General features: G+C 49.2%; 1 protein-coding gene and 1 long non-coding RNA gene across 13 annotated transcripts in view; both read right to left on the bottom strand.

Annotated features, from left to right (window-relative positions):
- Positions 1 to 26573, bottom strand: part of ZFHX3 (zinc finger homeobox 3) — a 290141-nt gene that overhangs the window by 59584 nt on the left and 203984 nt on the right. The window lies entirely within an intron of this gene.
- Positions 2815 to 4349, bottom strand: LOC129632491 (uncharacterized). The gene is made up of 2 exons (XR_008704555.1): positions 4004 to 4349; positions 2815 to 3329 (listed from the first exon to the last, which is right to left on the bottom strand). It is a non-coding gene; the product is annotated as an uncharacterized LOC129632491 (long non-coding RNA).

Raw genomic sequence — 26573 nt, 5'->3', positions numbered from 1 at the left:
CCAGCCTATTAAGGAAAGAGCTGTGCCCTGTGAAGCACAGGGTGCACACAGAAATATTAGTCTCCGCTTGTCTGTGGAGGGCGGTGTGAGGGGCTGATTGTCAATGAGCTTCATTTTGCATGATCATAAGCCACTTATATGCACAGCTGGGAAAACCAGCTGATTCATAAAAACAAAGCACAAACAAAGGCTTACACTTTCCAAACCAAATCTGGGAAACAGACATCGGGCCAACTTCAGACAATGCTGTGTCCAGAAAAGCACTGGCTTGCCCTGCCCTCTTTTGGCCAGACCCAAGCCGCGCAAAGGTCGCTGCATGTGTGATGGCCTGGCATGTCCCAGAATGCAGCCCTAAACACACACGTGAAGCCGGCGGTGGCTCACGACAGCTTCACCCCTCCTTTCACGCTGGGGGTCCCCGGGTGCCTACCGCAGGCTCACGGCCTGGGGCAAGCGGTGAAGAGCCTGTCTCTGTTGTGAGCACTTACAGTCACACTCGAGATATCGAGGGGTGCGCCTCAATGTGGAGAGTCCAAAACCGGGCCGGCCCCCCAAAACTATCAAGCCCCCAAACACGCTTCAGTCTGAGACAACTGGGTGACAGAAGCAACGGGTTTGAGTCGACATCTCCTAGGAAACTGCAAACAAAGTGAAGCGGGAAGTCGAGGTGAAGGGAAAACCCAGAGATTTATGTTCAAGAGCTTTCCTGCATCAATGGGAGAAAAAGCAGATGGAACTGCTAAATTGTGGTCATTTTTTTTTTTTAAAGCTTGCTATTTTATTATGCCAGCATAACGTTTATGACGAAACTTGACAAAGGCATTACGGGGAAAAATTGCAGACAAATCTAACTCATGAACATACAAGCAAAATTCGTAAACACTGTATTGGCCAGCCACACTAGGAGTAATACATGGAGTAATACATCATCATGCATTTTTGACGTGCACCTTGTACAGTTCTTTTGTGTCCAAAGGGAAAAAGAAAATCCTCGGATCTTCTTCCTCCTTTTGAGAAACTTCCAAAGGTATGCCAATGGCTGCATACAAAGACTCTGTATTTTAAAAATCTGGATCCTATACAATGAAATGGTCCTTTTCTAGGGTTTGACAACACTCCTCACCACACACACACACACACCCCTGCCTTCTCACAGTGATTTTAGCTACAGCAACCCATCCAGGAATCTGCCAGAGGTACTAATTGTATTTTAGTCTCAGCCTTAGGACCCTGTGAGCATCTATTCCGCTTTACTTCCCGTGGGATGTTTCTTAGACTAAGAACAGGCTGGTATCCTTTAAAAAGCAAGGCACCCACTACACACCCCCAAGTTTATACGGCAATATTTCTCAAGGCACAAAGACACACAGTTATGGTCATTAAGGCAAACAAAGAATTTAAATTCTAGACTCACACCATTCTCTTTAATGGTGGGGACATTTGTAAACAACTAAAACACGAATTCAAAGAGAATCAAAATGCTGCCATGACATGAGAATGTCAACAAGGATCTGGGCAGAAAGCACGATTCTGTGACAAACAGTTTCTGGGACAGTTGTGATAAAGTCTGCAGCCCACAATCACATTTTAAAGAAACAATTCTGGAGGTTTAAGTTCTTCTGTGTGTACACTGCAACTGGAGAAAGTACCAGAAGGGGAAATGCTTAAGTCAGAATCCTACCCAAACCTTCAGAAGTGGATAATTTTTTTAAGTGAATTATGGATCCTATGCAGAGCCAATAAGGAAAGGAACCCTCACCAAGAAAACAATTTTTGCTTCATTCTGTAAGTATAAAGTAGTAAAAACCAGTCAAAGGTGTGAATGAAAAGTAGTCAAAAAGCAGTGCAATAGTAAAGATTAGATGGTCCCATGATTAGGAAGAAAAATCAAATGATTCCTCACTTAGGGAGCAACATCTTTAAACACAGAGAGGAGGAAGAGTAAAGAGGAGGACTTAGTAACCAATGAGAAACGTAAAAAATAAATAACCTAGGTAACCAGTGCTCACTGCGGCACTAGGATAGCCAGGACACAGAAGCAACCTAGATGTCCATCAACAGATAAACAGATAAAGAAACTGTGGTACATATGTACAATGGAACAGTACTCAGCCATTAAAAGGAACACATTTTGTGTCAGTTCTAATGAGGTGGATGAACCTAGAGCCTATTGTACAGAGTGCAGTAATGTCAGAAAAACAAATATCATATATTAACACACATATATATGGAATCTCTAAAGTTCGTACTGATAAACCTATTTGCAGGGTAGGAATGGAGATGCAGACATAGAGAACAGACTTTTGGACACGGGGTCAGGTGAACGGAGGGAGTACTATGGAAACAAATACATGTGTACCATATGCAAAACAGACAGCCGGTGGGAATTTGCTGTATGATTCAGGGAGCGCAAACTGGTGCTCTGTGACAACCAGAGGGGTGGGATGGGAAGGGAGGCGGGAGGGAGGTTCAAGAGGGAAGCAACACATGTACACCTGCGGTGATTCATGTTGATGTATGGCAGAAACCATCACAATATTATACAGCAGTTATCCTCCAAGTAAAAATGAATGAATTTAAAAAATAACCTAGGTGAGAGCCTATCTTAAATACATATTACAGCAGGAAAAAAAAAAATTCTGAAAAGAGTCTATGAACTGACTCAACTACTAAAAACCTTTGGTGACAGGTTGGAAAGCACAGGAGCTGTTCTAGGAGAAGGGAAATGACTGAAAACCGGGCCTTAAAGAGAAATAAGTGGAAGAACGGAGACAAAAGCAAGAAAGACAAATGGGTCAATGGACTAAAAAATCAAGGTGTGTAAAATTTATTTCGATACCATTAAGGTGGTTAAATTAAAAAAATTTGTGTTTTAGAAATTCTAAAAGGATATAAATGTAAATGTGTAAAATATAAGATAGGTGGGGAGTCCAAACAAGAGAAGGCATAAAAGCACGAAAACGGTAAAAACAGGTTCAAGAAAGAGAAATAATGGCGTTTGCAGCAACCCAGTCATCAGAAGGACCTGCCTTTCCTTGGAGGGATCTGGAGGAGCTGCAGCACCTCAGTTCTACAAAGTAGGAGACCAGGACCTGGAGAAGGGAAGGGCTCCAAGACCACTCAGTGAAGCAGACCAAACTAGGGTCTCCAGGTGAGGCGTGGGGGCAGCAGCCACAGGGGACAAGCGGCCATGACGACCCTTGCACAGCCAGACATGAGAAGGAGTGGGCAGCGGGCTCCTTGGGAACCTTCCTCAACGAAAGCTGTGATGCTGAGGAAGATGGATTCTAACAGTGGCACCACAGCGGTTCAAGCGACTTCCAGTTGTCCTTTAAATGATGAGACAAAAGACACAGCATGGATAAAATGGTCTCCCCCTAACCAAAAGGAACCACAAACCAGCCCCTAAGAACACAAGTATCCATGTTTCTAAGCAGATAGTGCCCTGTTAACGTCTGGTCAGTGGCAACATGGTACCTAAAGGAAAACATGACGTTAAAGACCAGACGAGCCTGCCTCTTTCTCCTCCCATTCATTCATCTTCCCTCTCCTTCTCTATCTGTCCCCCCGCCATGCTCTTTCTGGAAAAGGGGGATCCCGGAAGCACTGTCCCAAAATGGCTCAGGGTGGGCGCCCGGCTAAGAGTCTCTGGCTCCAGGAGGAGGGCCAAGGGGCCACTGCGGCCCCAGATCCTTGCCAGAGAGAACTAGCAAAAGCCAAGTAATTGCTTTTTCCCCTTCCACTAATAAGCTTTTCAGCAGAGGAAGAATTCAGCTTCCTGTAGTCAACAAACCCTTTTTCCCTGCCTCTCCTCACTCCAAATAATCTAAAGTGACTGCAATTTCAGTCCTGGCTCTCCAGCATTCAGCTCCACCGGCTGAGGTCAGAGGGTGTCAAGTGAGGGCCCTCCATTTCTCTCTGCTCCGCCTTCACGCCACCCGAGCTTCTTCGTCACTGAGGCAACCAGCCACCCCAGCGCATCACCAGTCTCCGGCACACACACCGACTTCACTCAGGATTCCAGGAAATGCTTTTGAAGGCCCAGAAAACACTGGGGGAGATGAAAAAAAATCTCTTTGCTGTAAACAACTGATTAGTAATGACCAGCTTCAGATGCCCCGGTGACCTGAGCCACTAATTCCCTGGTTTTGAGAAAATGCATTACAGTAGGACTTTTTCTTTTTGTGGTGGTGGTTAAAACCACGTGGCTGGTTATGTGGTTTTTAGTTTAGTTTTATGCAAATGGCTCTAGTTCCTAAATTCTTTTCCAAGATGTGCTGTGTGTTCGTGGGCTGCTTATCTTCAAGCCTAGCCTCCTGTCGAATCGGCTGCCGGTGGAAAAGCGCCCCGCCCCCGCCTCTGCCTCATTTCCCAGATGAATGAAATGCGATTTCAATTAAGAAGGGCAGGCCCATAGCTCCCTGCTCGCTGTCTTCACGGAGATCTAAGCAGAGAGCGCAGACAGCGCTGAAGGTGAACAAACAAACGGATGAAGGGAGATGGATTGAACGAGAGAAAGGACAGGTGTGTGAACAGGCGCCCCCCCAGCCCCCGGGCAGGCCCGCGGGTGTGTGAACAGGCGCACCCCCCCCACTCCCCACCCCCCGGCAGGCTCGCGCCCCTCAGGGTGATGCAGTGACTGCGGCACAGGACGCCAGAGGCTCCAGGCAGGGGACACAGAGGCAGGGCCGCCCACTGGGCCCACAGGCAGTGCCGGGAAGGTTCTGGAAGGGAAGGAGGGCAGGGGGCGCATCCAGGGAAGAAAGTGAACACCTGCCCACCCACCCCCATACACACACACACGCGCACACACACAGGTGGACACTCACTTCTGGCTGTAGCCAGGCCTGTGATGGGAATTTATTTCCGCCAATTATGCGCTCTTGTCCCCAGACTCAGTTCATCAGCACAGTGTGGCCGAGTCAATGAAAGGCTCCGTAATGAAGGAATCACATGCACGGGGATGGCCCGGCACCTGCCACCAGGCTGTGGGGCTGCAGCCACACCTGGTCCCGAGTCTAGTTGACGTGGGCCCTCCCGTCTCCCCTGACCCTCCACCCACCCCACCCCGTGGGCTCCCGGGCTCCACGTCAGGTCACCCCCATCCTGCCCCAGGAACCCCTGGCCAGGATGACATCTTCTGTGACATGATCACAAGGGCCCTGACTGGAAGGAGGAGGAGGAAGGGACTAGCCAAATGGGAATGATCGGCACAGCATGCCAGCTGCTTTCCTATTCTGCTGCCTGGATAAAACCCTTCACTGCAAAGAGCCTGAGCGTGGAAACCAACAACAGCCACCTCTGAAAGCTCCCATGTGCTCGTCGTTATTATCTAACAATCATCATAATGGCAGCGGGACAGTCATCGCTCAACCAAAGCAGATACAGTTACTACCCCCATTTCCCAGATGAGGAAACTGAGGCTCAGCAAGGTGGAAGACGTGGCAAAGGTCACAGAGCTGAGACTAACTGGGCTTCCCTGAAGAAGCTACACTTGTGCCATCTGCCCACCCACCGACCCACCACACATCCACAGAGCACCTGTTCTGGGCACTGGATACAGCTGTGAACAAGACCAGAGGCACTGCGAACACATGAGGTACTCATGTGAAAATCAGAACAAAGCCGCCCCCCCGGTACCCCTCCCTCTGGGCAGATAAGACGCTGGACTCGCTGTCTTGCTTGTTGGGTCGAATCTGTGGTGGCCTGGGTCCTCGCTCATCCCCTTCAGCAGAGCAGAGGGCTGTGCATACAGCTTGACCGCTGCCCTGAGAGGGATTCCCAGCAGAAAAGCTACCGTATTTCTATATGTGTATGTATAATATATAAGTGCAGACAGAGATAAAATCTCCTTGAGCCTTTCCCTTCCTGAGGAGTGGGGAGGAGCTGACCTTGCGGTGGGGCAATGCCACAAAGAGAAAGGGAACACTGACCATCCCTTATGCAGCAGCACGAGGGCGGGCCCGACAGCCGTACACCAGGGGTACCCACCACACCAGCGTGGGCCAGAGCACCTCCCTGCGAAGGTGAAGGAACAGCACTGGGTGAAGGGCTCAAGGCTCAGAAGGGCTGCAGCGCCAACCTGCAAATTTGACACCCACCATTTGGCATGCCCCTTCTCTGAAACTGCGTTGCCCCTCCACATCCATGAATTTCGATGCATTTTGCAAACTTAATAGCCATCTAAAGCTCTGCCACCTTGACAGGACTGCTATTATAATGCTAGCTCTTCTCAGTACTAGATGAATCTGGGGGGCTGGGGTGGGGGGTGGGAGCAGGGCTGTTGTGGAAGAAAGTCTGCTCCCCTCACCACTCCATAGGAGGTGTCTCCCCCTAGTGACCACCACCCGCACCACCACCCTCCACTGTCTTGGGGCTGGAGCCAGGTAGCCAGGTCCAGGCAGACAGCCATCACCCGTCTTTGCAGGTTGCCTTTGGCCCCGATCCTCAGACCAGCCTTCTCAAAGTACCCCGGGAGTGTGAAGAGAGAATCAGTAGTCGGGCTCTCAGGTGTTCTGAGCTTTGCTGTAAATGCTAATGGGGGATCCTCAGCACCCACAGGATACCCGTCCACACTCTGCTTCTATGGCCAGGAGACAAGAGGAGCTGGATACGGGCCAGAGGGAGAAGAGAGGAAAACAAAAGAAGCGAACAGGGGACAGGTGACGGGGGCCCACCTGGAGGAGCACCCTCCAGGCCTGCTGGGGACCCACAGGGCACCCGGGGACGGACCAGAAAGGCAAGACGTGATGCCAGAGCAGGACAAGAAGACTCGAGGCAGGGGATGGAGGTAAGTAGTGGGCGAGGAGCCCAAAGCCAGAAACTGGGAGGTGAACGGAACAGGATGCAAAATGGGGCCAAGCACATCACTGCCTAAAGTGAGCACTAACTCAGGCTTCCAGGAATGGGAAGATGGAGGAGGAGGCTGGGCGGAGAGAGCCCCCTCCTCAGGTCATTCTGTTCAAGTCTTGCGGAGAACTGTGTTTTGGGGAAGGGGCCAGAATAATGACTGGAGCCTTCACTTGGCTGCTGCCTTTTACAGTACACTTCCCAGAATAAACTGCCCCAAGACTTCATCCATCACCAAAAAAGGCAACCATAAAAACACTCGTGGCCAGCCCTTGTCTCGCACCAGCTCAGCCATCTTCCCCTCTGCTGGGGACCGGGTGGCTTGGGGCGGGGGGGGCGGCCCAGGCCCCGACTAATTGCTCTGGCCAACGACGCTGTGTGGTGTGGGGCCGCTCCCCGTGCTGAGCGGTGAGGAACTTCCCGAATCATTAACCTCTCGGAGTGCATTGTACTGGGAGGCGCTCCCTCTGCAGCCTGTTCAGGGGCCCTATTGATCTGCAGCACACTCGCTGCCTTCAAAGTTGTTTATGATCAATATGCAAATTGCCCATGGCATTGATCTAGTATTAATTTTCAATTAGGGAATCCACAAGGGGTCTTGGAGGGTCAATACCTAACAATGCAGAGGAAACTCCGCTGAGGAGTATCGGCCTGATGCCGAGAAGTCCTTCCCTAAGCCTCCTCCTCAGCAGTTCCAGGCCCTCGGGGCAGTCACCTTCGCTTTGGCTCACTCGCTTCCCTCTGAAGTCAGACCCCTCTGGCCACCACCCAGGCTGCATGTGTGGCTGTTGCCCTCCCCTCCCCCGCCTCCACCCAGGGCCACAGGGACAGTCCCTGCCAGTGCGCTCCCCCAACACCCGCCCTCCTGATCGGATGCCCCCGCACGTGCCTCTACATCTCCCCACAGCAACCCGCCCCGGGACCACTCTCTCCCCCGGCTCCCCAACCACACATACCTTCTTCCTCCCTCTCTCCCTCTCCCTCGTTTCTGCTTAGTCACAGAACGTCACCTTGGCACGCTGCCACGGCTGGAGCTGGCGAGCTGCACGGTCCCCAGAAATCTCAGGCAGTCAGGCAGAGCCGCCAGGCTGCCAGGTTATGCTTGGCAAACAAGCCACTGATGTCATTTCAAAAAACCAAGGTGGGGGGGGGGGCAGGAAAAGAGGCACAGCTTCAAATCATCTGTTTTTCCTTCTTTCTTCTAGCAAAATGTTCCTTCCTAGTGAAACACGGAGGCAGGGGCTGGGGTTGGTTGGGGGGGATGTTAATTACTTCACCACTTGTCCATGGTTTTCCCAGAAGAGGCCACGGCCCGCCCTCCAGGAGCACAGGGCCGTGCGTGTGAGCCACTGACAAGGGGTGTCCCTGGGGAGTGCGTGCCCAGCTGGGACTGGAGTGACCCGGGAGTGCAGTCATTCCATTACGCCCCTAACAGCCCCTGAGAGGCTCGCGTGGGAAAGCTCTAAGACCAAAGGAGTCAGAAGAGACAAGTGTGGCCGACTCTCCGCCCAGCAGGTATGGGGACGAGGCAGGCACAGCTGCGCCCAGCCTGGGGCCCAGCAACGACCCCATCTGCCTTCTCTGCTCAGCCAAGGCTCTCAATGCTCCAGGTCTTCTTTTCTTGCTCCACTGGGAGCAAACCTCCCAGGGTCTCAGGCTCCCTCACACAGCCCATGACCCTGCCTGGAGGCCCACGTGGAACTCCACATGGAACAGGGTGTTTGCCCGGCCACTTTTGGCACTGCCACTCATGGCACGAACCAGAACACTGGCTAGCCAGGCTAACTGGTTTATGGATAACATTAATTACCATGTTGCTCATTAATGGATGAAATCTTTATTGGTGCCATTGATCAGTGGACTTGTTAGCTGGCCTCCTAACCAATGGCGGATGTAACAAGCTCTCTTATTGGCATATCAATTAATGCAATCAATTCCTTGCCAGCGGCTGCCGTCCACTCCCTGGGCTGTTCAGAGGTAGGAGACAGAGCCATGTCAAGAGCAACCCCTCACTCAAGAGTCTCTGGTTCTCAACTGACCTCCAAGTGGTCTCTCTGCCACTTGGGGCTCAACTATCAAGGCAAAACAAAACAAAACAAAATCACACCTACCCCCGCCTCCACTTCCATTTGAAAATCACCTCTCCATGTTCTAAGGTGACAAAAGTATGGCTCTCTTAGGACACATGAGACAGAAGGACCGGTGTGAGGGGCCAGGTACTGTTTGAGCAGACAAGAGGACTGCAGGGGCCACGAGAAGCTTCTAGATGAGGCTCCGGCAGAGGTGATTAGGTCTTCAGACTGGACGCTAGACAACACGCCAGACAACGATGGGACCAGCCAATGGGTCCCAACGATGCGACCAGCCGAAAGACACAACCACCATCACGGACCCACTGCTCACCTGGGGAAGCCAGCCAAGGCCACCGATCCACAATCCCACCTGCCGACTGCACCTAACAGCATCCCCATCACTCAACACCTACAACAGATGGGCTCGGTAGGAAATCATGACCCTGACCTCATAACCCAAGCTCCAGGTATGGGAAGGACTTGTCGCCTAAGAATCATCACCCTACCATCACCCCACTCCACCCCACCACCACCAGCAAACTGACGTCCACGCCTGGCATTCTGATGTTTGCTGAAAGGCGTGCAATGGATTGTTTAGACAGCACTAATATCACTGTCAAGTCACAGCTGGGAAAAAAAATTTCCCTGGGCGGTGACATGTCTGTAGGTAGGTTATATTAGAAAAGCCTCGGGGACGGGGAGCGTGCAGTGGAACAGACCATGGGTCCAGAGCTGGAACCCCTCCGAGGAACAGTGATCACCAGGGCATTTACCGCAGAGGGGATGAGCTGCGATGCCTACGACTGTGAGAGGGTACTCCGGGAATGCCTGACCCCCAAGATGTGCTTAAATGGATTAACTGGAGTTTGCCTCAAAAGGGAGCAGCTTGAAATATTCTTGCAGATTTGTTACTAAAAGCCAAAAATAAATTAAATTAAAAAGGGGAAGCAAATCACTATTCCACTCAGCAGTGCTGGTGCTATTAATAAACTTTGCAAGCACAAACATTTAACTCGAGGAGAGAGGGTACAGGCAACCAGAAGTGGTGAAAAGCAGAAGGGGGGTGGGGGGTGGGGAAGAAAGCAGCTTTGGGTAGAGCAGTGACAGAGCCCAGGAGGCCAGTGAGGCCACGGCCGAGAGACATAATTCTCAGAGCCTGAAAGCGCGGCTCGGGGCTTCTAGCATAAACAGTAGAAATATTTCCTCTCATTTATAAATAGAAAGTGACATTTTTCCACGTGGACCATTAGTACTCCCATATTCACAGGACGGAGGCAAGCACTGAACAGACCGACGCAGAGGCCAGAGAGAGAAGGCCCTGACGGGCGACCCTCTCTGAGGATGGAGACGCACAGACAGCAGAGAGAGGAGGGCAGAGGCTGCAGAGCCAAGGCTGAGATCTCCTTCACCCGTAAAGCCACTCCTCACGTGGGACAGAAGGCTGCCTTCTACGCGGCAGCCGTCATCCAATCCAAGGGGTGGGGAGACGCCCAGACCGGAGGCCCTCCATCAGTCATTCAACACCCCCATGCCTTAGGCTGCTCCAACGATAGAGACCCAGTGTGTGTCTGAGGTAGATTGCCGTAGTGCAGCGGTGCCTGAACTGTCTCCGGGGAACCCCGGGATGCTGCAGGGGTTTGGCAAATTCTGATTCTAGTTTCATTTTAAGTTGGTTATTAAATTACTGGTTATTATTAAATGCTAATGGTTATTATTAAATGCAATAATAAAACATACTCAACTGTGACATATGCCAAAACTTAACACGTTGGAGGCCAGGGCATTAACTTGCACAGCTAAGGTAACTAGTTTTTGTGTAGGCTTCCGAGTCAAACAACGTCTGCATTTAGACTACAAGGCTAAAAGGCTGCTGAAAACTGTTACCATTTGGAACTACTCCTCCATATGAAGATGTGAAAAATAATGGAACCAAACAAAATACACAAAACAGAAGCTTCATCCAGACTATCTAACTAGCTTCCATAACTCTTAATTTTGACCAAAGGGTTGATCAGCTCTGCTTTATTATTCTTTTGATACAGAAATGCTACTAAGTCACTGCAGTCGTGTCCGACTCTTTGCGACCCCATAGACGGCAGCCCACCAGGCTCCCCCGTCCCTGGGATTCTCCAGGCAAGAACACTGGAGTGGGTTGCCATTTCCTTCTCCAATGCATGAAAGTGAAAAGTGAAAGTGAAGTTCAGTCGTGTCCGACTCTTTAGCGACCCCATGGACTGCGGCCTACCAGGCTCCTCCATCCATGGGATTTTCCAGGCAAAGTACTGGAGTGGGGTGCCATTGCCTTTACACATCTAAACTCAAATCCTAAAAGATGAGGCTGTGAAAGTGCTGCACACAATATGCCAGCAAATCTGGAAAACTCAACAGTGCCACAGGACTGGAAAAGGTCACTTTTCATTCCAATCCTAAAGCAAGGCAATGCCAAAGAATGCTCAAACTACTGCACAATTGCACTCATCTCACACACTAGCAAAGTAATGCTCAAAATTCTCCAAGCCAGGCTTTAATAGTGTGTGAATTGAGAACTTCCAGATGTTCAAGCTGGATTTAGAAAAGGCAGAGGAACCAGAGATCAAATTTCCAACATCCATTGGATCATAGAAAGAGCAAGAGAATTAAAGAAAAACATCTACTTCTGCTTCATTGACTACAGTAAAGCCTTTCACTGTGTGGATCACAACAAACTGTGGAAAATTCTTAAAGAGACGGGAATACCAGACCACCTTACCTGCCTCCTGAGAAATCTGTATGCAGGTCAAGAACCAACAATCAGAAGCAGACATGGAACAACAGACGGGTTCCAAATTGGGAAAGGAGTACAAGGCTGTATATTGTGACCCTGCTTTAACTTATATGCAGAGTACATTATATGGAAATGCTAGACTGGATGACGCACAAGCTGAAATCAAGATTGCAGGGAGAAATATCAATAACCTCAGATATGCAGATGACACCACCCTTATGGCAGAAAGTGAAGAGGAACTAAAAAGCCTGTTGATGAAAGTGGAACAGGAGAATGAAAAAGCTGGCTTAAAATTCAACATTCAAAAAACAAAGATCGTGGCATCTGGTCCCATAACTTCATGGCAAATAGATAGGAAAACAATGGAAACAGTGACAGACTTTATTTTCTTGGGTTCCAAAATCACTGCAAATGGTGACTGCAGTCATGAAATTAAAAGATGCTTACTCCTTGGAAGAAAAGCTAAGATCAACCTAGACAGCATATTAGAAAGCAGAGACACTACTTTGCCAACAAAGGTCTGTCTAGTCAAGGCTATGGTTTTTCCAGTAGCCATGTATGGAGTGAGAGTTGGACTATAAAGACAGCTGAGCACCAAAGAATTGATGCTTTTGAACTGTGGTGTTGGAGAAGACTCTTGAGAGTCCCTTGGACTGCAAGGAGGTCAAACCAGTACATCCTAAAAGAAATCAGTCCTGAATATTCATTGGAAGGACTGATGCTGAAGCTTATCAATATTTTGGCCACCTGATGCAAAGAACTGACTCATTTGAAAAGACCCTGATGCTGGGAAGGGTTGAAGGAGGGAGGAGAAGGGGATGACAGAGGATGAGATGGTTGCATGGCTTCACCAACTCAACAGACATGAGTTTGAGTAAGCTCTGGGAGTTGGTGATGGACAGGGAAGCCTGGCATGCTGCAGTCCATGGGGTTGCAAAGAGTCGGACACAACTGAATGACTGAACTGAACTAAAACTCCTAAAATAGCTATAGATATTTTTAGGAGTTTTAGTTCAGTTCAGTCATTAAAAACTACCCAGTGGGTTCAAATCAAGTTTTCATTTTTTAAGAAAGGGGGCTCCACTAATAAAATCGTAGAAACCACTGCTTCAGTTCAGTTCAGTCGCTCAGTCATGTCCGACTCTTTGCGACCCCATGAATCGCAGCACGCCAGGCCTCCCTGTCCATCACCATCTCCCGGAGTTCACTCAGACTCACATCCATCGAGTCAGTGATGCCATCCAGCCATCTCATCCTCTGTTGTCCCCTTCTCCTCCTGCCCTCAATCCCTTCAAGCATCAGGGTCTTTTCCAATGAGTCAACTCTTTGCATGAGGTGGCCAAAGTACTGGAGTTTCAGCTTTAGCATCATTCCTTCCAAAGAAATCCCAGGGAGGATCTCCCTCAGAATGGACTGGTTGGATCTCCTTGCAGTCCAAGGGACTCTCAAGTGTCTTCTCCAACACCACAGTTCAAAAGCATCAATTCTTCGGTGCTCAGCCTTCTTCACAATCCAACTCTCACATCCATACATGACCACAGGGAAAACCATAGCCCTGACTAGACGGACCTCTGTTGGCAAAGTAATGTCTCTGCTTTTGAATATGCTATCTAGGTTGGTCATAACTTTCCTTCCAAGGAGTAAGCGTCTTTTAATTTCATGGCTGCAGTCACCATCTGCAGTGATTTTGGAGCCCAGAAAAATAAAGTCTGACACTGTTTCCACTGTTTCCCATCTATCTCCCATGAAGTGATGGGACCAGATGCCATGATCTTCGTTTTCTGAATGTTGAGCTTTAAGCCAACTTCTTCACTCTCCACTTTCACTTTCATCAAGAGGCTCTTTAGTTCCTCTTCACTCTCTGCCATAAGGCTGGCGTCATCTGCGTGTCTGAGGTTATTGATATTTCTCCCGGCAGTCTTGATTCCAGCTTGTCACCACTGCTTCATCTGCCGTATAATTCTAGATCAACAACGGAGGGCACTCTTCAGACAACCTCTCTGGGAAACAATGTGGAAAACCTTAAGTTTCTGGGAAGATTTTAAAAACCCACAGCTCTGCATTGACAAAGCACTCTGATATACATGTTACCTGCCAGTCACACCAGCCTAGCCTGAGAAAGACACTGCAGGAAGATGGAGGGTGCTATGCCTTGGTGTAAGATCACAGTTGACGTAAAAGTACTGTTTCATGTGCATTTTCTTTGTAAGAAAAAAATAAAAAATCAAGGAGCAGAATGTCCTTTGGATGACCTTCCATGGAAGCAAAAACCGAGTCCCTTTAAGAAAGGGCTGTCTGCTTCCTCTGTGAGAATGTATGCTCAGAGAGGTAGTTGATAATCTAACCAGAGAGAAAGCTTCCATGGTGGGTTTCTCCCCCTAAAGACAAGAGCTTAGAAGCTCTCTAAGACAGAAAAGAAAATTTGTCTATTCATTTACTGACTCATCAAGTCATGAAACATATCCATTAGTTTGTACCTACTACATTCCAGGCATTGTGGATCCAACTGGACAAGGAGATATTCCTGACCTCACGGAAATTATGCTCCAGCAGACCCACGCTGGGTGACACAGGATGTCTGTGTCACACCCAACTTGGTCACTGAACCTGCACGTCAGCGTGCACCCACACAGGAAAATCACCTCCTTTACTAAGATTTCTGCTTGCTCGCTGTCGAGGTTGGCCAAGACTGGTCTAAGTGGGCTCCCATGTTAGGGTCCCATGTTGGCCACATTCAATACTCTCAGGAACAGTAGGAATCTTGAAAGAATCAAATGCCACTTACTCTAAAAAGGCTCTTCATTCCCAAGGCTCCAATCCACACTTTCCTGAGTCTTCACCTGAGTGATTTTGTATCATGATTCTTCCACACCAAACACGATAATAAATCAAATTTTATCAGAATTGAGCTATAAATCTGTGAAGACTCCAATAATTTCTAGCCGAGGGAATAACACCACAAAAGTACTTTTTAAACTAATTACTCTGATTCCGAAGTGCTGCCCTAATGAGCCTTCTTTCTGCCCAGAACTTACTAAGAGGAAAAACTACCTTCTGGTACGGTAATTACTGCTTTCCCCTTCAAACTTCTAACTGGAGATCGATGCTGCATTTTAAGACCCATTGATTTACAATTAGCCTGGCTTTCCTGCTAAAGTGTTTTTTAAGCAGAGTTTACTTTTATTTTATTTTGAAATCTCTGAGATCTGGTTCTTGGATTTTTACATCCTCATGAGAGGGGACTGGAAATCTCAAAGAGGAAGATACACATCAGAAGAGAGAGGAGGAGAGGGATGCAAATAAGATTCAGGAGGGTGGTACGGGGAAAAGGGAAGTTGGTTGGTTCACAGGATAAATTCAGAAGCAAAAATTTTAAAAAAAATATCTTTTTTTAAAGCTCAGAAGCATACTGCATAGGAGGGAATGAAGAAATCCAGAGAGAGGAAGCAGAAGGCAGGGTGGCAGGAGGAGAGCGTGAGACGCACAGCCTAGTATGTGGAGCTGCTGTCAGGGTGGCTAGAGCAGCCCTTTATTGCCTCTGCTGTTTATTAGCATCCTAGGGAAGGGGAAAAAAAAAAAAGGAAAGAAAAAGCTTTGTGCATCTTTGCAAAACAAAGCACTAGTTAAAAATAGTGTGTGCAGTAGGGACAGTGCGCTAACATGAGGGTCCTGGCAGCTCCGGCATTTGCACAATCTGTCCCATGAGGAGAGCAGAAGTAAGCGAAGCAATTAAGAATTTCACGCTGATTGCTTCAAGCATGTTTCTCGACGCCATAAAGATAATAGCATAAAGGATATGGCCTTGCTTCCCCCGCCCCCTCCCCTGCCTGGCAACTTCTGTCTTTTGCACTCTTCCTCTCCTCCGATTCCCGATTCCCGTGGCTGAGGACTCCAGATGCTGGTTACCTGACCTGGCACCACTGGGTGGAATCTGTCACTTCCGGCCTAAAGAGACAGCGGCTGTGACGCCCCCTCCCGCCTCCCTGACCCAGAGCAGACCCTGGAGCGGAGACATACGTTGAGCTGCCTTATCAAAGTCCCAAAGATGGGAGGCTGAAAAAACGGGGAAAACTGCCGGTGAGGCCTGGACGTCAGGCTCTCTGTGGGCCCCCTCCTGACACTCTATTCTGGGCTCTTCACTTACTGCTGGCTCCCAAAGGTGATGGGTGGAAGATGGTCTAGAGAGATAAATGGGGAAAATAAAACTCCCAGCAACAATAAAAGAGGGGAAGAGAAAAGCTACTAACTTTCTGCTTTAAAAAAAAAAAATGTTATTTTATAGCAAGATTGTATAGGCCAATTTCAAAGACTAATACGAAAAAAAGTGCAATTAAATCCTTGAAAAACTGACAGATCAGCAAAACAAAACCACCCGGAGGAGAGCCCGATTGAGCCTCATTAAGAAAGAGTTCAGCCTGTTTTTAAAACCCTTCTTAACACTTAGCTGGGTACCTCCCAGCAGTGAGGGCTCCCAATGCGGCTGGCATAATTAGTGTCAGAATAGAAAGGAAATGGGGGGGGGGGATCAACCTAAGAATTAGATATTAAAACACAAATTTGAGGGGTAGGGGGAGGTCCAAATGGAAAAACCATCCCCAGGTTCAACAAGCTGCCATCTGTTCATCTGAGTAACAGGGAGATGGCAAAGCCCTCCACCATCCACAGAGATAAACATGTTCCAACTAAACAGAGGACGGGTTGGGGCAGGGTGAGAAGATTTATGCTGCAAACCTCCATCTTCGACCTCTCTCTTCCCCCCAAAATACATTCTACATTGTGGTCACATCAACTCCAGGAGGCTGGGCTAATGACGGACGGACGACAAATCACACCGACCTCTACAGCAATTACAACCCTCACGCCTGACCACAGAGAGGAGGAGGGCTGGTGAAACATTTCCACGCCTTCAGCCACCAGGATCCCCCAAAGCTGGCATGTGCACACACGTGTGACACTGTGCCCGCCTGAGAGTGCAAGGGAACACACGACATGTGAAACCGCTCTCCTGCAATGAGGAGATACGGTGCTGAGATCCGTTATAGAGGAGCAGGCCACTACGGAAGGAATACTCTGGAGATGGGGGAGACGGCAGGGAGATGAAGCCATTTTATTAAATCAGGCAAATTCTAATTTATTCTGCAGAGACAGAGGAAAGAAAATGGATTCATTCTCAGTATATCCTCTGAGCCAGCTCCTATCACCTCGGCAGAGAGAGGAGGGAGCAGAAAAGGTGCCAGGACTCATCTGGAAATCGAGGAGGGGAGGTTTTCTCCTTTAAAGAACAAACGTGAAAACGTATCTGTTTCAACTCCTAACCCAGGAATACGGAAAATAATGCTTATGCCAGAGAAACCTGGGGGGTTTGCTCTCTTTCTGATTATTCCAGCAGGTATACCTGGAAGGGGCTTACCGATTTGATTCGTTGCAACATAAAATCAGAAAGGCAACTGCGGCCAAGAGAAGATGCTGACCAGGACTGACAAAAGGAATTCTGGCACATCTCCCCCAGTGGTGAGAAACACCACCTGCCAGCTCCCCACGGTGGGAACTTAAATGGCGATTTTCAACTTGGAAAAAATAAAAACAGGGATGAAACGCTGTGCACAAGAGCACCAAGCACAGAGGGCGGCCGTTCACGAACAAAAGGTGTGTGCGTTTAGACTGCAATTAGAAAACTAAGGTTTTAATTAAACAATTACATAAAGTTCGTGTGGCTCCCCATATGGGCCAACACTTCCCCGGTGTCTTGGGGTGAGCTTGGCGACGAGCATTTACAGCTCTGGTTGCTGTGAAGGGGAAGAAACCCAGGACGGCCTCCGTGTAACTGCAGAGCTGCACTGGGCCTGTCTGCCTGTGGCTCCCTGCCTCACTCTGGAACCAAGAAGCGCCGAGAATGACAGAGTGCCTGCCCTGGGCGGACCACCCCGTCAGCAGCCTGATCGCTCAAGAGTGTCTGGGGGTGGCATGGGGGGCTTCCGGTGCCCCCAAATGGTGAAGGCCCTCTACCAAAGGGCCAGATGCAGCGAGCTCACCAGGAGGCTTCTTTGAACTAGGAGGAATTCTCAGGTGCTTAGACACCTTCAGACTCCCAAACCCGCTCTGGGAGGGAAATAGAAGCCCACTGCTTGTTCGTTTGCTGCTTTTGCACCGCTGGGTGGTGGCTGCCCACGGCAGAGGGAAGGTGCATCTGGGTCCCAGGGCCCAGATTCCCAGGGGAGACTGAGGTGTTGATGATGCTCCCTAAGCCCAGAGAAAACTCCTCTGTGGCTCCCAGTTACCAACACTCTGAGCCCAAGAGCTGCAAACTGACCTAAAACTGGTTCTTCCAGCATCCGCAGGAGCCTGGAGAGAAAGAAAGTGGCTCGCCTCTGCTGGGCCCCGTGAATGAACAGCTCAGAGTAAAAGCTGTTATCAGGAAACAGCTCTGGTATCTGGTAACAGCTCCTTAGTAAAGGAGACTTCACCAAGTCTTGGAAGGACAGACAGGCCGACTGACCAGCGTTCATTCCCCACCAGGGCAGCTGATCCAGGAGCTCCACACTGGCACCTGCAGGCCACGCTTCAGACAGCACTTCCCTCAAGCTCAGTGCAGCCTACGTTCCAGAATTCCACCTTCCCCTGGCTTCCCAGCCTCCTTCAGACACTGTTTGGAAATGCCTCCAACTCTGCAAATGGTCACGTCAGATGCTGAAGAATCCGAGATGGCCAGTCAGCTGACACGGACGGACGTCCTCAGACGTGCCCAGCACAGGCCTATCTTCCAGACAGTTCTCATAAGTCACTGCAAGAAACCTCAGGAGAAGCCCATTAGTTGGCAAAATGCTCTACCCTACAGAATACCCACAGCTCCCCAAATTAAACGGCAATCAATATGCCTAGGTCTCAGAGCCCACCAACACCATTTTGGTTTTTTAAGAACAGGAAACTCTCCAGACTGCCTGGATAATGGAAAAATTAAAACAACAACAAGTTTAACTAAATACACTTAATTTGAGGTTAAAACAAAAAGCAGAGGAGTTCTTTTTCCCAACTGCAGCCTACCGCCCTGCTAGGTTTGTGAACAGCTGGGCAAGTCAAGGGTGGCTCTCAAGCATGGTTAGCTAACTCATCCCACTGAACTCGAGCCCAGTCACCTTCCAGAATCTTTCATCTTCCAGACAAAGAAAGGTCTTTCTTGCTATTTTCACCACCTGATTATATGAACTGCTTTGAGAGTGAGGAAGGGACCACAGCACCTCAGCCTGAACGTGAGGCAGCCAAACAGAACTAACCTTTGCTCTGGAAGTACATTCTCTGCAGTGGTTCCCTGATCTGGTTCCCAAGAGGGCTCAGGCAGTGGGGCTGGACTTGTTTCCCTTTACCCACTCCCAGCCTGTACCCCTCCCCAAAATGAACAGGGGACTTTCTGGGCAATGCCCTTCAACCCAATCAGCCACGGAAGACGTTAGTTTAGATCGGGTCCAAAACTAAATCCAAAGCGATGAACTTGACTTTATGACATATATTTACTTCTTCCTTCGTGAACAGAAGGTTAATGTAAGAGCAACTCCTTGGCAAACCTTTAAGGGTAATTCAAGCGACACTGATGTGAATCAATGTTCCCTTTGTGAACACATTACTTGGCAGAAACTGGCTTTCTGTAACCCCCTTAAACCTAGCCGGCAAAACAAAAAGAAGGGGGAAAAATGTCCTTCAAACAAAAGGATGAGGTGAAAATACAGAGAGAGTCGACTGCACTTTATTCTCTTTCATAGAAGCAAATGGATCTGGTGCTTTTATACATTAATCAATCAATATCACTGACTGTACATCAGCAGGGTAGCCAAGTTATGAATGACCTTTCTGGCAAAGAGGACACTTTTAATGCTCATAAGACCGCTCATAGCTTAGCAACTTTCCGAATTTATGCCTGCATGATTACCCCTTAGAGGCGAGTGGCCGTTAGCGCTGCACTAAATATGGCAAGGTTAGTCGTTTCCAATTTGTGCAGAGGCAAGGAGAGACGTGGACAGGCTGCCCCCTTTATGCACCAGCTGCCCCAACCCGGGCAAGGTGGAGGGCACAGGCGCGCGCAGTGCAGTTCCTGCCCGGCCGGCAGGGCAGGCTTCCCCTTCCAGAAAGCCGGCTGGCTTCCTGCTCAGCCCTAGGCCAGTCCACACAGGGCTATTTGGAGGAGCTAATCTAGAAAGCTACGCCCTGCTCAGCCTCAGCCTGTCTGCTTCTCACAGTAGGTTCCCGAGGCCTCCTCTTTGGCAGATGGGCGGGGCTGCCACGTGGGGCCATTCCCAAGCCACCCCCACGCTGCCTTCTCTCTGTAAGCACCCCCCACCCCACGCTGACTGGAGACTCCAACCAGACAATGTAACTTCATGCTTCCAAAAAGGGAACTTTCACCTTGAAGTTGCTTGTCTTTTTTTTTTTTTTTTTTAAAGCAGCATTTCTACCAAAAAGATGCTGACTTACTCTCTCCAGAAATATCCAACTCAGATGAATAAATGGCTGGACCAATCCTCTTTATTTCTGCCTCTCACCAACTCAGCCATTCTCTCCATTCCAGTCCCTGTGGGTGGAAACAGGGCAAAGGCCTGTCTGTGGGTGTAGGTTTCCATGACAACCATCATCCTCCCTCGAGGCCACATGGGGGCACGAGACGAAAGCCCACCGCCCATCACCACCTCAGCTTTCTTCCTGCAACTTCCCTTCTACAGTTGTGGTGAAAATCTCTGGAAATCTGCTGGTCCATCAACAAGGCCCCTCTTTTTCTGTCTCCCTTGGAGGGAAATGTAGACACTATGAGAATTTAAAATATAGCTTTAACTTCATGTGAATTTCAGCGCATGAGACCATAGGCTGAAGCTCACCATCTTCATGAAAACCCAGGCAGAGTCCAGGGCACCATTCTGCAGTCTACAAAGGGCTGGCCAGTCACACGAGAACACACAGGACACCAGTCAGATGGAACAAGGCACTTTGATTACAGCCACTTCTGCTCAGGGATGTAAGAACACATCTCTCCAGCTGCTGCTTGTTCATATTCCTGAAGTCAGGAGGGTTTATTTGGGGAGGACCCAACCCCAGTGGTGGTACTGACCTGCAGACAAGAGGCTCAAAGCCTAGTGTACAGAAACAGGTGATGAATAACAACACCCACCAGGAAGAGAGAAACTTACTTTAAAGGCCCTAACTGGGGGCCCCCATGGGGGCTGAGAGTTCTTACTTGCCTGCCTCTCCCATATGACAGACGTTTGCAAACCCTCGCAGGGCGGGAAGAACTCGGTTCTCCACCAGCGGAAATTTTTCCTCTTCTTTCCAGACCAAGTCCCTCCCTCTCAGCCTTCCCTACTTAGATAAATCATACTAGGCTCTTTGTCCATTATTTTTAACAGATTCAGATTCCCATCTAGAAAATCTACCTTCTGTCGAAAACTGGGGAGATGTGGAGCCCATCTGAGCAGGGCACCCTGAGGGAGTGGGTCAGGGTGGTGCTCAGAGAGCTCCTCTTGATTAATCATGGATTAGTTCAAATGTCTCTGTTTTCCTCTGGGAAGCTGCACATCCACAATTTAACAACTCTAGAAGACTTGCTAAGTTCAGTCTGGCTTTCCCTTTTCTTCACTTAACCAACAAGAAAAACTTGTCCCTCTCTGCATCCTTCATAATTTGCAAACTTTTTAAGCCACCTTTGGAGCCGCCAGCTGTGGCTCTCCCTCCTGCACAGGACAGGCTTGGTTAAACCCTCAGTCGCCCTTCCTCTCCAGGTCCTTACCCAAGCCTGGCTGTTCCTCTGATGTCTCTCAAGTTGCTTTTATGGCCGTGCAGGCTTTCCCAAGTTACAAACACCACCTGCGCTTCTTTTCCTCACCTTCTCTTACCTCGCTGACAGCAACTAGCCAGCTGGCTTTCTCTGCTCCCCACCAATTCTAATCCACGTCTGGCCGGCAGACACGTTAAGTCCCCTGCGCTATGAACATCTACATCGCTCTTCTGGAAGCGCCTTGGTAGCTACAGGTCCCTACAGTCACAGGGCCGTCTTGTCACAGACTGTCTGTCATACATTATGCCCCGCTTCTGCAGATCCAAATCTCTCTACCAAGAGTAATATCAGCAAAGATAAAGGGACATTAAGGTCTCTCCTCCAAGAATGTGGTGGAGCCACTCACATTAGTAACACAGTGAAGTGAATGTCACCCCCCAGAACGAATTCAGTTCAGTTCAGTCGCTCAGTTGTGTCCAACTCTTTGCAACCCCATGGACTGCAACATGCCAGGTTTCCCTATTCATCACCAACTCCTGGAGCTTACTCAGACTCATGTCCATTGAGTTGGTGATGCCATCCATCTCATCCTCTGTCATCCACTTCTCCTCCCGCCTTCAATCTTTCCCAGCATTGGGGTCTTTTCAAATGAGTCAGTTCTTCACATCAGGTGGCCAAAGGATTGGTAAGCTTCAGCATCAGTCCTTCCAATGAATATTCAGGACTGGACTGATTTCCTTTTGGATGGACTGGTTGGATCTTTTTGCAGTCCAAGGGACTCTCAAGAGTCTTCTCCAACACCACAGTTCAAAAGCATCAATTCTTTGGCACTCAGCTTTCTTTACAGTCCAACTCTCACATCCATACATGACCACTGTAGCTTTGACTAGACGGACCTTTGTTGGCAAAGTAATGTCTCTGCTTTTTAACATGCTGTCTAGGTTGGTCATAACTTTTCTTCCAAGGAGCAGTGTCTTTTAATTTCATGCCCAGGATGAGGGCAAATAGCAACTGAGATGCAGACAGGCTCATGTGTTGTGGCTGGCACGAGCAGGCCACGCAGGCATCCATGCAGCCCCAGACATGAGAACGGGTCCTGAGTGGGATCTCAGAATACTCTTCCAAGTCTGAAAAACGAGACCACTCCCCACTCATACACGTTTCCTTACACCGGTGAGGTATTTCAGTCTCACAAAAGCAGGAGAACAACCTGATACCCACGAGGAAGCCCCATATGCTTCCCTGCAAAGCAGAGACTGGGACCAGAAGATCACATCAAAGAAAAACCCGATCTGAAAAAGTGAAGTCAGCAAGAGGCAAAAGAACACAGAAGTCCATATGTTTTAAAACTTTGGCACAAGAACAGATGTAACTAGTTTCTGTCTCATTTTTGGTCTTCTCTGGAGCAGTAAGCTCTATGAGGACAGGAATGTGTGACAAATTGTATACCAGGTAAACTTTGAGCAAGTCCAATCACATCAGGCCACTTTTCAACATCTCCTTCCATAGCCCCTCAACCCCGAACTCAGGACCTGCTTATAAAAGGCAGGTCCAATGACCTTATGCCCTCTGCCTCTCGTCTCCCCAGGACATAGCAGCTGCCGGGTCCTTAGCCTGCCCTCCCATGCTCACCACCATGTCCCAGGGCTCTGAAGGTGCCTGGCCCAGAAGAAGCTGCATGAAATAAACATTAGAAAACAGACGGGCACGGGTACAAGCATGACCATAAAAATCACTGGACATCATTTCACAGTACTACACTCCCATGTATCTGTACACAATTTTGAGGGGGCATTCACCCCATACCTTGGTAGGACACAAAAGTATCCCCCTGCCATTTCGATTCAGGATGGGGAACACATGTATGCCTATGGCAGATTCATTTCGATATATGGCAGAACCAATACAATATTGTAAAGTTTAAAAATAAAATTGAATTAAAAAAAATAAACACGATCTTGGCAGTAGATTCCTGTATATCAAAAGACATAAAGTATTGAAACCTTCCTATAATCTTGCAAAGGAAGCACCAAATTGTGCTGGCAGAGAGGCAGCCGACCTTGCAAATGGCTTCAATGTCACCAAGTCACGTTGGCAGGTGCACACCAGGACTACTAGCTCCAACCACCGTGGCCTAAGCTGGATTCTGAACCAAGAATGAAAGCTGTCAGTCATCCACACTGGGACTTCCCTGGTGGTCCAGCAGTTAGGACTCTGTGCTCCCAATGCAGGGCGGTCCGCGTTCCATCCCTGGTCAGGGAACTAGATCCCATCTGCCACAACTAAGCATGCACGGCACCCCTAGAGAGGCCACGCACCGCCACGAGAGAAGGGCCCAGTGCAGCCCAAATACATTAAATAAAAATGTTAAAAAAAAAAAAAATCATCCACAGGGCAAGCTTTTTTGGAAATGTCAGACGCTACAGTTGAGGTCAGGGTCACCTTCAACCCAGAACAAACAAGCGTTCCCGTTGCTGGGACGGGCTCTTCCCAGTTCCACCAGTGAGCCCGCATCTCCACTGCTTGGTGGAGCCCAGTGCTCTGTGGGCCAAGGTCATGGTTACGCTATTCATGCCTGTTTGAAGCATGAAATCTGGAGCAGGGCTTCCACTGCCCTCAAGGGTAGAGGCAACGCCACCATGGGGAGTCTGCGTGACTCCAGGACAGTGGGAGTGGAAGAGGCGGACGAGGAGCTTCTCTGAGCTCAGCCCCCTCCTGCAGGAAAGAAATGGGTATGAGAGAGCTGCAGACCAAAGAGATAACGCGATGCTTCCAGCCGTGAGATGCCCTGAGAGGAGGCAGGGAAGAAAGGAACAAAGAACTCATTGTGGACAGACCAAAAAAAAAATCTGGCAAGGTTCTATCCTAACAAATGATCCAAAAATGAAATGAGACTAACCCTCCCATGGCCAGTGTACTGGAGGCCAAGGCACAGAGAAGGAGAGTGAGAGTGAATGAGGGACAAAGGAACGGACGTGCCCGAGCTGCGTGCTGGACTTCATATAAATATCTTCTCTCACTTAACTGTCATGAGAGAATTAGCGACAGACCTCAAACTGTGAATGAGTGCCCCCCGCTTGCACAGATAAAAGAACTGATGCTTCAGAGGCGTGCTGTTGGGAGTCCCGGAAGTAAACACATAGAATCTTTCGTATTCGGGAATTTTTCTGAGCTGAGGGACCACTTCGTGTATCAGGTTACCCAGAATGGTGAAGAATGCCTGGATTATGTAACTTGACCAAAGTCAGCCAGCTCAGAAAAGCTGGGATATAAACCACCGTGCGACTTCTAAAAGGTCTTGAAACCAGGTCTGATCTGAAAGTCCCCCGTGTTTGCTGTGAGAGGGAGGACGAGAACCTGGGTGTTTCCTTGGAGTTGAGGAGATGCAGAAGGAGAGGAGGTGGGTGCTGGGTCAGAGTAGGAAGGTCAGGGTCTCCCCCAACTCAGAACGAATGAGTGTTCCCGTTGCTGGGATGGGCTCTTCCCAGTTCCACCAGTGAGCCCGCATCTCCACTGCTCAGTGGAGCCGAATGCTCTGTGGGCCAAGGTCACGGTTACACTATTCACGGGGCCTTTTCACCCCATCCCATGCTTTGCTTCAAAGCGATCTCATCTCTTTGAAAACATTCAGTGTCCAAGAGAGACTTTTGTTTCATGGAACCCACCTCCATTCCCCCCCTCCCTCATGGACACAGGTACAAACCCACCAACTGTGGCCCAGCTCTACCTGAAGTCAGAAAAACGACCTGGAAATGACAGACTAAGCATTCGATATCAGATTCCCTAAATTACAGTCTTTCTAGAAGGAAATTCTGAAAAATATGAATAGCTATTGTCTTTGGGGGGACGGGGGTCTCATCCTTAAAGCTGTGGGGTTTCCCAACCCCTTATACAGGCATTGCAATTTTAAAAATAATAAGCATGTCTTGCTTTCCTTAGTTTGGAGGGGGGCTGCTTGTACACTAAGACTGCATCTCATGACACAAATTCACATTTCCCAGCTACAGGCTGAGCCAAAGTGGCCTGGTGGGTTCAGCGTCAAGTCTCAGGAACACAGCGTAAGACTGCCAGGTCGGGATTCTTTGCCCCAGCCCTAAATGCTCTGGAGCCCTGTCACCCGTGACTCTGCTGAGAGAAGCACACCTTTGGGTGGTTCTACTCCACACAGTGAATGACGGCGGGGTAGCATGTTATGTGATAGAACCCCGAGTAGCTTCACTAAATTTAGAAATAGCAGCCCTCCTCAAGCGGGGTTGGGGAAGTCGAGAATGGCACTGCCCAGATGAGAGGACAATGGAAACGCGACCTTATCAAAGCAGAGCGGCACATCCCGGGTCACCCTGAGGAGGAGGACAAGCACTGTCTCTCAAGGGCGCCCCCCCCTCTATCAGAGGGTGGGAAGAGGCAACCTTCGGAAGATAAGACATGCCCAACTCTGAAGACTGTAAGGAGCAATGCCGTGATGCTGCTATGAGCTAGGGGCCCTGGAGCCAACGATCAGCTCTTCTTCGGTTTGCTGCCGACAGCGGTTTAAACTTGTAATCCACGTTTGTTCTGGATGGATCATCTGTTTTGGCTTGTGGAGTCACATCCTGCCCAATTTCTGGCCGAGGTGAAGAGCAGTGGACCCTGCGAGAGGATGATCGTTCCCAGAAACAAAAAGATGCCGGACGTGATCGGGAGGTACTTCTTTCTCAAGGTGGCAGCCTTCCTCTTCGGAAGGTGCCCCCGGTCAGGGCACAGACCTGGCGAGTTCTCACTAATCGTAGAAAGGGGGCGGCCGCTTAGAGATGCAGGGAAGAGGCAGGAGCAGTGAGAGCACGGCAGAGCACGTGTGGGGTGGGGCAGGCTCGCAGCCAGCCACAGGACCCAAAGCGCTCGAGCAAGGAGGACACTCGCTGGCTGAGCTGCCTCTCAGCGGGACAAGCCCCAGCCCAGGTGCCGCACAAGCAGCAAGACGCAGGCCCGTGTTACACAGACGTCTACAATTCTGGGGATGAACAGTAAGCAGATATTAAATAATCAGCCAGACAAGGCTGTCAAATCTTTTCACAACAGTATGAGATAAATAAACAGTACATAATTATAATTATGTGAAAGGTTCTGAAGTAGAGATTAAGAATTATATTCATTA

This window comes from Bubalus kerabau, chromosome 17 (assembly GCF_029407905.1).
Source record: "Bubalus kerabau isolate K-KA32 ecotype Philippines breed swamp buffalo chromosome 17, PCC_UOA_SB_1v2, whole genome shotgun sequence".
NCBI lineage: Eukaryota > Metazoa > Chordata > Mammalia > Artiodactyla > Bovidae > Bubalus > Bubalus kerabau.
The sequence above is the reverse complement of the archived record's forward strand: the minus strand, read 5'-3'. Positions and strand labels throughout refer to the sequence as shown.